The sequence below is a fragment of the Rhododendron vialii genome, chromosome 8a, assembly GCF_030253575.1.
Source record: "Rhododendron vialii isolate Sample 1 chromosome 8a, ASM3025357v1".
NCBI lineage: Eukaryota > Viridiplantae > Streptophyta > Magnoliopsida > Ericales > Ericaceae > Rhododendron > Rhododendron vialii.
The window spans coordinates 34,300,555-34,317,741 of NC_080564.1; the positions used below are offsets into that span (position 1 = coordinate 34,300,555).

Genomic DNA, 17,187 nt, shown 5'->3' on the forward strand with positions numbered 1-17,187 from the left:
GGATCCGGAGTGTGTATATATATATATATATACCAAAGAGAGAGAGAGAGAGAGAGGAAGGAGGCCGAATGGGGAGAGGGAGGGAGAGTGTGTGTGTGTGCGCAAATTTTGGATACTTACACAAGCTACTTATTGTACACTCAATCTAGATTCTACTTGACAACCCATGACTAGACCACTTTAAGTATGATCCTAGCCAATGATGTTATTCTTTCTTACAAGCCAACCCATTCTAGGATTTGACAAGCCATAGAACCTTCATTATAACCTAGGATTTGGCCTATTATTGAATTGACAAGTGAGGAAAGACTAGAATTTTGACTAAAGTCTTGAAATGACAAGACTATGGAGCAAAATCCATGGGGAAAGGAGAGGAGAGGGAGGCCGGCCATGGGGGAGAAGGAAGAGCCCAAGTTTTGCTATAAATAGCACCTCACATTTACCCTTTCAACTCACACCTTCACTCACTTCTCTCTAGAAATCATTTCCATTTTCAGACAGCTTACTGCCCTCCACAAATCTTCATTTTTCTCCTGCTCAAAGTAGTTTTTAGAACCAACTCCCTTCGGGAAAGTTGTAGAGCACTTCGAAAACTTCAAGTTAGACCCAAGAACCATCCCAATCGGTGAAGAAATGACAAATATATTGGCATCCAAAGTTCAGTAAAAATCTCGGATTCCTATTTCCAGACAGCATACTGTCTTCTCCTTTATCACCATTTTTCTCCTACCTAAAGTAGTTTCTAGGATCAACTTCCTTCACGAAAGTTGTAGAGCACTTCGAGAGCTTCAATTTCGACCCAAGAACGATCATATTCGACCAAATATTGACCGAGTTACTGCCATCCAAAGTTTGGTCTAGATTTGCAAATTTCACCGCCCGTAGAAAAACCTCCAGCTAGCTTATTCGGCCCCGACTAGTTTCGGATTAAGGTAGAGTCCCTCGTCCAATAACTCTACGTATAGCATAGAATCGTACGTTAAAAAGTAGAATGTTCTTGATTCAAAGTATCGATATCCTTATCGTTTTCCTTAAGTAGATAAGGTTATCTATTGTTTAGTTTCAAGTAGATAAGGTTATCTATCGTTTAAAATGCATAATTGTCAATAAGTTTATCTCGCTAATGGAAGTACGAGCATGTTAGATAAATGACTTTTTCTTAAATAAACATATGTTGTATTGAACTTCCCACAAAAGAAAGAAAGAATGGTTTTCGAAAGATAGAATTTGACACTTGAATAGAAGTAATCGTATTTTGATCTTTAAGATGGTTTTGAGCATGAGTAACAATATAGAATTGGATGATCTTGTTGGATTACAATGAATGATTTATGGTTGCGTATGTGAAAAGTCCTACTGCGGAGTCTATGCATGAGAACGAGACACGAAAATCGAAAAAATAGAAACATGACACCTAGGGTGTGGTTAACAAGAAAAATATGTTTTGAAGGAAAAAATATTTTTGAAACTACATAATGACCGATTTTGATGGCACTATGGGAGACGTATGTGTGAGTGTGTGCCAATGGGAACTCGGGACAGCGGAACCATTGTGAGGATACTCGGGAACCCGGAACGGCGGAACCGAGGTTGGGTGTGTGGCTTGGTTATCCGCGGAGAGGAGCCAATGCAAATGTGTGCCAATGGGAACCCGGTGCGGCGGAACCATTGTGAGGATACTCGGGAACCGGAACGGCGGAACCGAGGTTGGGTGTGTTAAAAACAGATTTTGAAAATGTTGATTTGGTTATGAAAAGTGAAAATGGAGACACGGTCTACGATGAGTTGTGTAGGAGAAACACAGAAAAACATGGACACCAACGATACTTGAATAGTGAATGTGGATGTGTGATTGTTACTATTCGTCGTATATGATTTACTATTTGTAAGTTATGAGTTAGTGGGTAGGGTTTACTCTATTGAGCTTTTGTAAGCTCACGGTGTTACCTTTGGTGACCCTGACATATTATATTGGTGGCGACGCCGGTATAATGTGTCAGACCTTATAGATGAACAGGGTGAACATTATACCTTGGAAGCTTTCGGAGCCGAGGAGCTGGCCAGAATGGAAGAAGAGGCGGAGCAGTAGATAGGAACCCTAGTCTACCCTCCTTTTGTTTAATAAAGTACTCTTGAGAGAATTATGTTGTAATATTGAGCTAGACTCTATTTAGATTTTCAATGAAATTGCCTTCTTTAACGTACCCAAAATTGGGGGCGTTACAGTTTGTATATGCTATTATTGTTCAATTCAATTGATAAAATTGAATACTTTTAAGTAACAAGTAAATGCAATTTGATAGATAATTACAATGACTTGGAATTTTTTACTTAATTTATGACTGAATTAAAAATGTTATTTCTTTTAACAGCACCTTCTCCTTCCTCCTTCCCTACCACCTTCATTACTCAATCACCTGCCGCCACCACCACTAGTGCTCCCCTACTGATAATCTCATTACAATAACTTTGTCTCTTGTCTTCGTAATATAGTTGAGGAAAAAATTCAAAATACCCCCGACCTTTACACCAAAATTCAATTAGACTCCCAACCTTTTAAAAACTTCAATTTTACTCTCAAAGTTATCTTCCGTTAATCAAAACGCCCCCTTCCGTCTGAATGACTAATGGATTCCGTTAAAAGCTCCGTTAAATAGCGTTCCGATCGAATTTCGATGACCTGAGCCGCTCAATGTGTTCAAAACGTGATTTTAAGGGCACCCGTTAAAAATCAGCAAAAAAAATGACTGGCAAAAGCTTCATCTGAGCAGTTTTTTATTGAACTTCAATAAAAAACTGCTCAGATGAAACCCTTCTCGATCATTTTTTGTTGTTGATTTCTCTAGGATACCCTTAAAATCACGTTTGAATCATATTGAGTGGCTTAGATCATTGAAATTCAATTGGGAAAGGAGAGGTGCGGATCGATCTAGATTTTGTTCAAGTTCGGATGTCCAGATTTTGCTTCGGTATGCACTTCCCATTTTTCGATTAAATTTCAATGATCCGAGCCGCTCAATGTGATTAGAACGTGATTTTAAGGGTATTAGCGAGAAATCAACAAAAAAAATGATCAGGAAGGACTTCATCTGAGCAGTTTTTTATTGAACTTTAATAAAAAATTACAATAAAAAAATTGCTCAGATGAAGTCCTTTTCGGTCATTTTTTTTGTTGATTTCTCTTGAGTACCCCTTTAAAATCACGTTTTGAACACATTGAGCGGCTCGGATCATCGAAATTAGATCGGGACATTATTTAACGGAGCTTTTAACGGAATCTGTTAGTCATTCGGACGGAAGGGGGCGTTTTGATTAACGAAAGATAACGTTGAAAGTAAAATTGAAGTTTTTAAAAAGTTGGGAGTCTAATTGAATTTTGGTGTAAAGGTTGTGAAGTATTTTGAAATTTTCTCTATAGTTGAACTTATGAAAGAACCCCGACACAAAATAGGCTGAATGTAGGTAACAGCCCATTCCAAATAATGGGCTAAACTTAAGTAAACATAAACAGGCCGTAGCCCAGTGGGCTCTGAGATTTGCACCTTCTCCTACTTCTTCGGCTGCGTTCTTTTAAATTTAATTTAAAATGAATTTGTTTGTTATTAATTTTATTTTTTGTATTTATTAGTTTTGTGCGAATTTTGTAGATTATTGATTCATCTTAACGAAAAAAATAAAAGTAAAAAAAATTTACTTTTATCCAAATATTTTAAAAAATGTATTTCCCAAAATAATTCAACTTATTTCACTTTTTTCTACTAAAAAATAATTATTTCTTTTTTCTAATAAAAAATAATTATTTCTTAAAATACTTGAGTAAAAGTATAAAAATTTTACTTTTCTAATTCCTCTCATCGAGACGAAACAATAACCCACAAAAATTTGACTCAAAATTAATACATGTAAAAAAAATTAAATAAATATAAATTTTAAATTTAAGTTAAATTTAAGTTTTTTTTTAAGATAGTTAATTTTAAGTTAAGTTCATAACAACGCAGTTTGTTCTCCCCCCTCTCTCTCTCTCTCTCTCGGGCATAGAGAAACACCGACGTGCGACGGAACTGCACAGAAAAATGGCGTCCAAAAGCGTTGTTAGGACCAGAGGCTCCATGATTAGCCGACTATTGAATAATCCAATGCTTCAGAAACAAAAGAGTACAAGCAGCTCAGACCATCTAATTGCATCGAGCTGCTTCGAAGTTGCTCCGATGATCTCCCCAGTCCCCACCTTCTCTGTCCAAGTTCCAAACCTCTCTCCGTTTTCCCCAGACCGATGAGGACACCCTCAAAAGAATATCTTCCGACGGATTTTTGTACCTGATAGGTGCATAAATATGCCTATTTATACCCCATAACTTAGGTTTGTTATGTCCGTTTAGTGCGCTACTTGGAGTTTGATACTCGTTTTCTTTATTTCAGAACCTACGGAGCCGTTGGATAGCATTTGAAGCTAAATCGATATAAAAATAATTAACGACGCAAAGTGAGCTCGAAGTCATGCTTGGAGAATGTAATACTTGCCGATCAAATTAATTAAGAGGTGAGGCCAAGCTTATAATGGATGGTTCAGCCAATAAACTTTTTGGCTTGGCTTTGCACGTGCATATGATGAGGGCCCACTGAATTCCTTTTATTGGGCTAGAGGTTTACAACAGCAAGTATAAAAAGAAGCAAGGTTTTGTTTAGGGCAGATTCTCCCACGGCAAACTGAGAACAGAGGCTGCTGTGCTAGGATCTGTTTTCCACGGAAAAACAGAGGGGGGCTGCCATCGAGATATTTTCCCACGGCAGAAACAAAACAGACGGGGGCTGCCATTGGATATCTGATTTCCCACGACAGAAACAGAACGGGGCTGCCTTCAAAGCTTCTTTTCCACGCGGACCACGCACGAACAAAGAGCACGGCAATTTGACGACGCCACGGTGCTCACGGCTGAAACAGGAAAGGACGAAAGGCTTTGGGGTTTAATCTCTTACTGTTATTTCAATGGAGTCTTACACATGCATGATTATTTGTTCTAACTCCATGAGTGGCTAAATCCCTTGATTAGGGTGATGAGGAGGTCTCTCCAAGTAGCGTAGTTGTTAGATTTCTAGGGTTTTATATTCGACTGGATTGTATGACTTGGTCAATTCATAATTTTTTATGAGAGTTTATATTTTTTCTGATATTCGAATGTGTTTATATCCATTGTTTCAAGCACAGTCATGCAATGATTTTGAATGTTTCGAGATAGGCTTTGAGATAGATTATACGACATGAGACGGATCGTGCCATGGTTAAATCCAATGAGACGATCCGTGCCGTGTTGAGATAATCTATACGGAGTACGAATCTTGATTATATTTTTGGGGATTATCGATAGGAATTGCTACCCTATGGTGATCTGGTTGAATGTTGAATGTGAACCCTAGGTTTCGAAATAATTGTGTTACAAGGGGAGACTGAATCGAAAACCCTAGTCCCATCTCTCATCAGTTTACAACTCCTTTAATTTGCATTCTAGTTTAATTTTAGCTTAATCAAATCCAAATCCAATTTCCTTTTAGTTTCAGAATTAAATTAGAAATTAATTGAAACTACTGCAACTTAGCTTTTTACTCTCCGTGGACGATCTCGGACTTAACTGCTATTCTTTGGGATAATTGTTAATTCCCTGTTTTATAAATTATATTTTTGGTACGAAAACGACGGACCAAATTTTGGCGCCGTTGCCGGGGAGTTAAAACACGGTTGCGTATTTTCAATTTGTTTTTAGTTTAATTCTTTGTTTTATTTAATTTTTTTGTTTTCTTTCTTTCCTGTTAGTCTGTTTCAGCATTGCCAGGTTTTTGAACATCACAAGGATTGTGAAGTTGAATTTATTGGTGGCCAGGCAGATCAAAGCGATTTCGTTTACCCACTGTGAGTTCTCTTTTCGATTACTTTATTGTTGGATCGCTGAAACGGTAGTGGAATTGGGGTTTTTGGGATATTTATGCGTCGATATCGGTCGTTATCACCTCAGACAGCGTCTGATATCGATCCTGATTTTGACAAAACCCTTAGATCTTTTAAGAAGTCTGTTAAAGCAAAACGTGAGCGCCCAATTGCTCGTAATATAAACTTTGACATAATGGGCGACCAAACAGGAGCAACCGGTGGGGAACAGGGCTCCCCATTGGTGGAGTATTTTATTCCAAATGAGTATGAGTCCACTTCGTGCATAGTCATGCCCACGGTAAGAGCCAACCAATACGAGATAAGGCCGGGCACTTTACAGATGTTGCCCTCATTTTATGGGAAACCAAACGAGGATCCTTATGATCACTTGAACCAATTCATGGAAACGAGCAAAATTATTTGCATTCGTGACTTTGATAAGGATGCATTGAAATTACTCCTTTTCCCATTCTCGTTGAAGGATAAGGCCAAACAGTGGTTGAACTCCTTACCGGCAAACTCCATCACCTCTTGGACTCAGATGTGCGAAGAGTTCCTAAAGAAATATTTCTCCATCGGTAAGACAACCCTTCATAGACAAGAGATCACCGGATTTACCCAACACGATGGAGAACAGTTTCATGAATCTTGGGAGAGATTCAATGACCTTCTTAGGACGTGTCCTCACCATGCTATCCCCAAGTGGCAGCTTGTTCAATCTTTTTACCAGGGTTTGACAGAACCGCATCGCCAACTGGTTGATTCTTCTAGTGGTGGGACCTTCCTGCATAAGAATGTGAACGATGCATGGAAGTTATTCGAAAATCTTAGTGAAAACTCTCAACATCTTGCATCGTCCCTCAGACATTCGAGAGGGGCAGCGTCTAGTTCTTCCAAACAGAGAGGGGTCTATGAGGTTCAACCCTCTAATGACCTTACACATCAAGTAGCTGCCTTGACCCAAACATTGAAAGAATTAATCACTTCAGGTCAACATCCTCTCCCTGTGGGACATCATCCACCCACTTTTCAGGAGGCGTGTGGGATTTGTGCTAGTCCCATGCATTACATCACTGATTGTCCTTCTGCTTCCCAATATCCAGAGTTTGTGCAAGAGCAAGTTAGTGCTGCACAAGGGTTCTCCAGGCCAGGCTACGACCCATTTTCTCCAACATACAATGCTGGCTGAAAAGATCACCCAAACTTTTCTTGGAGGACGCAGAATCAAGGCAGTCCCTCCTCTTTGCAACAGAGACCGCACAACCAAAGTGGTTTCACCCAACCAAGGCCCAATTACCCAAGCACTTTTAATCAAGCGGCTTCCCAAAGGGCACCACAGCCTTTCCAACAAGTACCTCCTCCTTCTCAGGCGCCCCAGCCTCAAAGGTCTCCCAATTTTGATGAGACCATGTTACAAGGGATGCAAACTGTGCTCCAAAAACTGCAGGGATTAGAGAGTACCAGCCAACAATGTAATTCCAATACTCAATCCATAGTGCGGTTAGAATCCCAAATCGGCCAACTGGCCAATGCGCTTAGCAAAAGAGAGGAGGGTAAGCTACCCAGCCAACCAGTTTCCAATCCTAGGGGTCAATTCCAAGTTGACCAGCAGCATGCTCCTAACCATCACCAAGAGCAAGCTAAAGCAGTTGTGGCCCTTCGATCAGGCCGGATTGTAGAGACTAGGCCTACAGATGACATTTCGAAAAAGCAAGATGCTCGATCTTCTGTTTCTAGGCCTAAGGAAAAGGACAAGATCCTTGAAGAGGAGGATGCGCCTCCTTTTGTTACTGATACCACTTCACCTACTTCTCCTTCCACCAGTTCCGCCGTGGTACCACCAGGTGTACCACGTGTCCCTTTTCCAGCGGCTCTTAATTCACAATCTCCTTATACTAAGAAAGTCGCTGTGATGGAAGATATGATTGAGACTTTCAAGCAAGTCAAGATAAATCTTCCTCTTCTGGACGCCATTCGGCAAGTCCCCTCATACGCTAAATTTCTTAAGGACCTTTGCACTCAAAAACGTAGAACTCGAACCAATGTTACAAAAAAGGTCCTTCTAGCTGAGGGTGTCTCCTCTGTTTTCCACACTTCTACTGCCCCTAAGTTGCCCGATCCAGGGACCCCCACAATTTCATGTGTCATAGGTGACCACATTATAGAAAGGGCACTTCTGGATCTCGGGGCCAGTGTTAATCTTATGCCATACTCTGTGTATGAGCAGTTTGGGTTTGGGGAGTTGAAACCCACCTCGGTGACTTTACAGTTGGCGGACCGATCCGTTAGAATCCCAAGGGGCATTGTCGAGGATGTATTGGTCAAAGTTAACCAATTTCTCTTCCCTGCAGATTTTATCATCCTTGACACAGAGCCTGGCCAAGCATCCATGCAATCCTCCACCATCATACTTGGTCGTCCTTTCTTGGCTACAGCCAATGCTAATATCCATGTCAAGGCCGGGGTGATGGATGTGTCTTTTGGAAACATGAATATTAGGCTTAATATTTACAATTCCACCAAGTACCCTTCCACGGATGAAGACTGTTTCACAGTCGATGTCATAGATGATGTTGTGGAGGAAGCTCTTCCCTACATTCTCACTAAGGACCCTTTAGAGGCGTGTTTGGCCCATTATGGCCATGAGGAGTACGACTCAGGTCAAACCATTGCAGAGGTCAACTCAGTGCTCAATCATGCACCTCCAACATGGCAAGCCAAGTTTGAATCATTACCACCATTGTCACGTGAGCCTGCGCTCCCTTCTATAGAGGCCTCTCCGAAGCTTGAGCTGAAGCCACTCCCGGCCAATCTCAAGTATATCTTTTTAGGGTCTACAGATACTCTTCCTGCGATTATCGCGTCTGACCTTACTGTCGTGCAGGAGGGTCAACTTGTTGATGTGCTTAGGAGGCATAAGGGTGCCTTAGGGTGGTCAGTAGCGGACCTCAAGGGGATAGACCCCTCCGTTTGCATGCATCGTATAAATTGTGAGGAAGATGCCAAACCATCTCGAGAGATGCAACGGAGATTAAATCCCAACATGAAAGAGGTGGTAATGAAGGAGGTGGTCAAATTGTTAGATGCGGGTATCATATACCCCATCTCTGATAGTAAATGGGTGAGTCCCACGCAGGTGGTGCCTAAGAAGTCAGGCATCACCGTGGTGAAAAATGATAAGGGTGAGTCTGTCCCCACTCGCATGACCACGGGGTGGCGAGTGTGCATTGATTACCGGAAGTTGAATTCCATGACTAGGAAGGATCACTTTCCACTTCCATTTGTGGATCAAATCCTAGAACGGTTGGCCGGTCAGAGTTACTATTGTTTTCTTGATGGCTATTCAGGCTATAATCAAGTGCCCGTTGACCCCGCAGACCAAGAAAAGACCACGTTCACCTGTCCATTTGGCACCTTTGCCTATCGGCGTATGCCTTTTGGTTTGTGCAATGCACCTGCGACCTTTCAACGGTGCATGATGGCAATATTCTCCGATATGGTGGAGAATTTTCTTGAGGTCTTCATGGACGACTTCTCGGTTTTTGGGAAGTCTTTCGAGAGTTGTCTCCATAATCTTGAGAGGGTGCTTAAGCGCTGTTTGGAGACCAATTTGGTGTTAAGTTGGGAGAAGAGCCATTTTATGGTTCAAGAGGGGATTGTGCTAGGTCATGTCGTGTCTAAAAGGGGGATCGAAGTCGACAAAGCCAAAGTGGACCTTATCTCTAAGCTTCCTCCCCCTTCTACTGTCAAGCAAATCCGCTCATTTTTAGGGCATGCAGGGTTTTACCGCCGCTTCATTAGAAACTTTAGCAAAATTTCAAAGCCCTTGTGTGACCTCCTTGCAAAGGATGCCCCTTTTGTCTTTGATGATGCGTGCATGAATGCCTTCGTGAAGCTTCGTACTGCGTTGTCTTCTGCCCCGATCATGCAATCCCCTGTTTGGTCTCTTCCCTTTGAGATCATGTGTGATGCATCTGACTATGCGGTCGGCGCGGTCCTTGGCCAACGGGTGGATAAGGTGCCTCACGCCATTTACTATGCGAGCAAGACTCTCTCTGATGCTCAATTGAACTATACCACTACGGAGAAGGAGATGCTCGCGGTAGTATTTGCGTTAGATAAGTTTCGGTCCTACCTCTTGAGGTCAAAGATTATTGTGTACTCTGACCATGCCGCGCTGCGGTACTTGCTTTCAAAGAAGGACACGAAACCTAGGTTGATTAGGTGGGTCTTGTTGCTACAAGAATTCGACTTAGAAATCCGGGACAAGAAAGGTTCCGAAAACTCCGTAGCTGACCATCTCTCGAGGATCTTGATTGACTCCGCATGTGACCCTTCACCCTTAAAAGACTCTTTTCCAGATGAGCAACTTTTTTCGGTGTCACATAGTCAACCCCCTTGGTATGCAAACATTGTAAATTACCATGCCATTGGAGCCATACCTTCCCATTGGTCTAAGCAAGACAAGGACCGATTCTTTGCGCAGGTTGGTAATTATTTTTGGGAGGATCCGGAGTTGTTCAAATATTGTTCGGATCAAGTGATTCGGCGATGTGTCCCCGAAAGTGAGCAACAGAGCATATTGACTTTTTGTCATACTCTCGAGTGTGGGGGACATTTTAGCAGTAAGAGGACCTCGGCGAAGGTCTTGCAATGCGGGTTTTATTGGCCTACACTTTTTAAGGATGCCCATGAGTTTTGCAAGGCATGCCTTTGTTGCCAAAAGGTTGGCAACATATCCCACCGAGACATGATGCCTCTGTCCGATATTCTTGTGGTAGAAATTTTTGACGTGTGGGGAATTGATTTTATGGGACCATTCCCAACCTCTTTTGGGAATGAGTATATTTTAGTGGCAGTCGATTATGTCTCAAAGTGGGTGGAAGCGGTAGCAACGCGGACTAATGACCACAAGGTTGTGGTCGAATTCTTGCAAAGTAACATTTTTAGTCGCTTTGGCTACCCACGTGCGATTATAAGCGATGAGGGGACCCACTTCCTAAACAAATACTTTGCGGCGCTAGTAAAGAAATATTCTATCACTCACAAGGTGGCAACACCTTATCATCCTCAAACTAGTGGCCAAGTAGAGGTCTCGAATAGGGAGGTTAAATCAATTCTTGAGAAAACGGTTAGGCCCGATCGGAAAGATTGGTCGCTTAGGCTTGACGATGCTTTGTGGGCCTACCGTACGGCTTTTAAAACTCCCATTGGCATGTCTCCTTACCGATTGGTTTACGGTAAAGCGTGCCACTTGCCTGTCGAGTTGGAACATAGGGCCATGTGGGCCATTAAGAAATTTAATTTTGATATGGCTGTTGCCGGTTCGAATCGTAAACTCCAACTCAATGAATTAGAAGAACTTCGTAATGATGCATATGAGAGCTCTAAAATCTATAAGGCTAGGACTAAAGCATTCCATGATAAACATATCCGTAGGAAGTCCTTTGAGCCTAATCAAAAGGTGTGGCTCTTCAACTCACGTTTGAAATTGTTTCCGGGCAAGTTGAATTCTAGGTGGGATGGACCTTATGTTATTACTCGTGTTTTCCCCCATGGTGCGGTTGAAATTCGGGATCCACGTGATGGCCAAGTATCTAAGGTCAATGGCCAACGATTAAAGCCATATGTGGACGGTTTGAGTGAAGAGGGTGAAATTGAGTCCATCAATTTGGTGGACCCAGTGTACCCTAACCTTTGAGTGCTTTCAATGAGTCTAGGAGACTTGAAATCTATTGAGTTTGAGAGACCTCCAGTGTTTACCGTGCTCGAACGGTTTTTAAAGGTCTGGTATAGCCACCTTGTCAAAGCTATGTATGTAGTACTTAGGAGGTTGGGTCTGGCGGCAAGCGTGTAGTTAGCAGCGAGAATTCTGTCTGAACCATCTGATTTTAATGTCCAACTTGGTGGAGATTGCTTCATAAACCGAGTGGTGGGTAAGGGATCTGGCAGCCCCAGAGGGAGTGACAGCCTATTAGATGATGGCACCACTTCTCACGATATCGTTGAATCCTACACATATTGTCCTTCCAACAAATAGGGAACCACAGTCTTTGACAAGGGAGAAAAGTAGTACCCGTGTCTTTCACGTGAAGAAAGTGTATACGTTTTTGTCCTGGTGGAGTATTTTAGGGAGTATTTGTTATTATTATTTTTATTATTATTATTATTTTTTTTCTTCTCTCTTTTTCTTCGCTTTGTGTCTTTTGTTTTAATTTCTTTTATTCTCTTTATTTTTTGTTGTGGGTCTAATGAAGTGCAGGTTTACGCTACAAGTTTGGGGATGACTCCCACTTATTCTTTTGCCTTGCTTTTTGTTGCTCCTACATGAGGTGATATCTCTCCTTTCTTTCTCCGGTTTGTCTTTTACTTTTCTATGGCTGAGCCGTCACTGAGGACAGTGCCATTATAAGTTGGGGGATGGATCGCTTTGCTTTTTGTCTATAGAGTTTTTAAAATCAAAAAAAAAAAAAGCTTTGCTTTTTGTCTATAGAGTTTTTAAAATCAAAAAAAAAAAAAATTAAAAGAAAAAATACTTGTTGGATCCTTTCTACTTGAGACTTAGAGATTGCAATGTTTACTTATTGGTTGCTTGTGCTGAGAATCTATGAGCATTACTTGAATACTTATGTTGCATGATAGTTCTTTTTGCTAGCTTGGCGATAGGAATTTATCTTGGCATACGCTCTTAGCATCTTTGCACTGCACGTTTCTTGGACCTTGACTGCTTGTGAGTTGTAACTTAAGTGCTTTCAATGGCTAGATTAGTGGAGACTTATGCCCATGTGAGCTTTAGTGCCTTACCTTCCTTTGGAGTGGTGTCATATAAACTCTTTGTTTGTCGTAAAAAAAAAAAGAAGTTTAATCATTGTCGATCTCATTATCTTTTGTCGTCAAGTATTGAGACTTAATGCATGCCTATTATTTTATCTTTTGGGATTGGATCGTTACATGGTTGTATTGCCCCTAGGAGAGGATAGTAGGCCATTTTTGTTGCTTTGAGCCGGTTCGTTTCTTTCTACCCGCTTACCCCTTGTTAGCCACATTGAACCTCTTACATAAGCCTTTTTCTTGTTGTGCTCCACCATCCATATTGTGTCTTGAGAATTGGCAAATATATGAGAATAATCTTTGGAGAAGGGAGTGAGCGAATTTTTGTGAAAGAAGTGCTTTAAGTGTGGTGTGTTCTTCCCCATTGTTAAAAACAGTGAGAAAATTGCAAAAGAAAAAAAAATAGAACTTGAATGAAAAAGGGGAAGACACCTATGCATTTGTTTGAAGAAAGAAACATGTGAACTTCATTGTGGAATTGTGTGAAGGGTGAAAAATATGAGAGATATGGCGGAGTTGAAAAGAGTTGGAAGAGGGCGCACATTGTTACTTGCCCTATGTGTTTTGGCTTATTCTCAGACACTTGATTATGTTATACCCTAACCTTTGAAACACTTTTCCTTAGCTAATGATATAACCGAATAAAAGTCCTACTTGATCTTAGGGGCAATCGGTTGTGGATCGATGTATAGATATGGTCTTTAATACTTGGCATTCCTTTCATGAGATCTTGTGTCCACTTTAAAAAGCTTTCTTTTCGTGTCTAAGTGTGCAGGAGACTTTGGTTCTTTATTGCATAACTTTCATCCGTACACTTTGAGAGTTTACTAAATGCACCTTGTTTCGAGAGTTTTCTTTTGATGAGTGCATGACATGGTGAGAATTGAAGTCGAGACTCGGTCCGGAGAGGGTGCTCGGTTGTGGTTCACTTGTAGTCGAGGTCCTTGCTCACACACGCTAAGCTTGGGTGCCATGATTTATTTCTATGTTTTGATAGCCTCTAGAACTATTTTTTGCATATGCGTTATTCTTTGCATTGGCGTTTCAATGAGTTGCATTGCAGGTTTTCGGGTTCCAAGTAAAGGAATCCGCGGTGTTTTGTGGGTGATCACTGCTGAAAACCCTCACGAGACTTCACTCGTCCTACCGGGGCCACCCGGGGGTTTAAAAGATCTATCCCTTAGTTAATTGCTTTATTTTATTTATTTTTCCTTTCTTTGCTAGGGACTAGCAAAGTGTAAGTTGGGGGATGTGATAGGTGCATAAATATGCCTATTTATACCCCATAACTTAGGTTTGTTATGTCCGTTTAGTGCGCTACTTGGAGTTTGATACTCGTTTTCTTTATTTCAGAACCTACGGAGCCGTTGGATAGCATTTGAAGCTAAATCGATATAAAAATAATTAACGACGCAAAGTGAGCTCGAAGTCATGCTTGGAGAATGTAATACTTGCCGATCAAATTAATTAAGAGGTGAGGCCAAGCTTATAATGGATGGTTCAGCCAATAAACTTTTTGGCTTGGCTTTGCACGTGCATATGATGAGGGCCCACTGAATTCCTTTTATTGGGCTAGAGGTTTACAACAGCAAGTATAAAAAGAAGCAAGGTTTTGTTTAGGGCAGATTCTCCCACGGCAAACTGAGAACAGAGGCTGCTGTGCTAGGATCTGTTTTCCACGGAAAAACAGAGGGGGGCTGCCATCGAGATATTTTCCCACGGCAGAAACAAAACAGACGGGGGCTGCCATTGGATATCTGATTTCCCACGACAGAAACAGAACGGGGCTGCCTTCAAAGCTTCTTTTCCACGCGGACCACGCACGAACAAAGAGCACGGCAATTTGACGACGCCACGGTGCTCACGGCTGAAACAGGAAAGGACGAAAGGCTTTGGGGTTTAATCTCTTACTGTTATTTCAATGGAGTCTTACACATGCATGATTATTTGTTCTAACTCCATGAGTGGCTAAATCCCTTGATTAGGGTGATGAGGAGGTCTCTCCAAGTAGCGTAGTTGTTAGATTTCTAGGGTTTTATATTCGACTGGATTGTATGACTTGGTCAATTCATAATTTTTTATGAGAGTTTATATTTTTTCTGATATTCGAATGTGTTTATATCCATTGTTTCAAGCACAGTCATGCAATGATTTTGAATGTTTCGAGATAGGCTTTGAGATAGATTATACGACGTGAGACGGATCGTGCCATGGTTAAATCCAATGAGACGATCCGTGCCGTGTTGAGATAATCTATACGGAGTACGAATCTTGATTATATTTTTGGGGATTATCGATAGGAATTGCTACCCTATGGTGATCTGGTTGAATGTTGAATGTGAACCCTAGGTTTCGAAATAATTGTGTTACAAGGGGAGACTGAATCGAAAACCCTAGTCCCATCTCTCATCAGTTTACAACTCCTTTAATTTGCATTCTAGTTTAATTTTAGCTTAATCAAATCCAAATCCAAATCCAATTTCCTTTTAGTTTCAGAATTAAATTAGAAATTAATTGAAACTACTGCAACTTAGCTTTTTACTCTCCGTGGACGATCTCGGACTTAACTGCTATTCTTTGGGATAATTGTTAATTCCCTGTTTTATAAATTATATTTTTGGTACGAAAACGACGGACCAGTACCCTTGTGGCCTCCCTTCTCTCCGATTCTTCTTACTTGACGGTACTCTCTCTCTCTCTCTCTCTCTCTCTCTCTCTTTCTCTCTCTCTCTCTCTCTCTATATATATATATATATATATACACACACACACACACACACACACACACATACACACACACGTATACATACATGAATTTAGTGCTGCAAACGATTACCGAGATGTTCACGAACAGCTTGAGGCTCGGCTTGTTACAGGTCTGCTGACTCGGCTCATTAGTAAATGAGTTGAGCAGTTGAGCTAGAGCTCGAGTTTTAAGTTCGTTTAGTAAACCAACCAAACTCGAGTTCGTTGTAACTCGGCTCGTTTATAAAAGGTCGACTTGTTTGTAGGGCTCAACTCTAGCTCTAACACCGCGATACTAAACGAGCCAAGCTCAAGTTCGATTATTTGGGCTTGACTTGATTTAGACCAATTTTGAACGAGCCAAGCTCTAGCTGGATTCTTTGGGCTTGAATCGATACAGGACAATTTTGAACGAGCTTTGCGCAAACACTTCAAAAGCTCGGCTCGGCGCATGATAGTCCATCAGGAGTTAGTAGTTTGTAGTTAGTGAGACGGGCTTAAAATTTGGTAGGAGTAAGTTAGTTGCTGAGCTGAAATGTACCAATGTTGAGATCCCATTGTATGTATGTACATGAATTTAGGGCTGCATACAATTGCTGAGCTATTTGTGAGCTGCTCAAGGCTGGGGTTGTTACAAGATTGGCATGTTAGTAAACAAGTCAAGCTCCGGTTCGAGTTTTAAGCTCATTTAGTGAAGGAGCCAAACTAGAGTCGACTCGTTTATAAAAAGCTCAACTTGTTTTATAGGGCTTGGCTCATTTACAGAGGCTCGTTTGGCAAACGAACCGAGCTCCAACACCTCCGTACTAAACGAGCCGAGCTCAAGCTCGATTATTGGGGCTCGACTCGAGCTTAAGCTAGACCAATTTTAGTCCAGATGAGCTCGCACACTTCAAAGTTTAGCTGGGTTCGTTTGCAGTGCTAGTTGGCAGTAACATGATGATAGTCAGTTAGTACATACGCGTTAGTGAGATGGGCTAAAAATCTGTTAGGAGTGAGTTAGTTGCTCTGTTGTGTTCATATATTCATGCGACCAAGTGCATCCTCTTAACGTGTATATACGCATCTTTGACTTGGTAAGTATAAAATTGGTCATTGATGTGTAGTAGGAGGGCTCGAGAAATCGGGCCATCTGATTATTATGTGTTGCTGTTTCATTCCGTTTTTATGTAGGTTTAGCACTTGAATGTGCAACTGGCCTGATTCACTGCAATTCTTAATATTGGGTGCATTATACGGGGTTGCTTTTTCTCAATGCTAAAATGGTTGAGTTAGTTTGACTGTATTACTACACTAAGGTGTGTTGTTTAACATTATGAGAAAATAGTGTGGTGGGCGTACGTTATTGTGTAGTGGGATGTAGTGATCAATGCTCTTCCCAAATCATGTTGAGCTGATTCTGTTGAATCTATTTACGTAGCTACTCCAAAGTCTGGATTCTTGAAGTATAACTTTCCTTTCAATGTGTTCTTTGGCTGAGTACGAAGAAGTGATAGAAAGTAGGATAAATACAGAACCAGTTTATAATAGGGATATCAATAAGACCATAAGCTATTATTTGCTGGCGCCTGGTGGGCTGACAAAACTTGGTTGCTTGCTTCATGGACACAGGGAGTATTCCTGACCAAATCATTTTTGTAAATGATTTGATTATCTTCTCTGTTATGCCTTAAGATTATGCCTTTCCT

General features: G+C 41.3%; 1 non-coding gene across 1 annotated transcript; it reads right to left on the reverse strand.

The window, feature by feature from the left end:
- Positions 1 to 6,516: 6,516 nt before the first annotated feature.
- Positions 6,517 to 6,619, reverse strand: LOC131299331 (small nucleolar RNA R71). Its single transcript, XR_009190714.1, has one exon. It is a non-coding gene; the product is annotated as a small nucleolar RNA R71 (small nucleolar RNA).
- Positions 6,620 to 17,187: the final 10,568 nt, after the last annotated feature.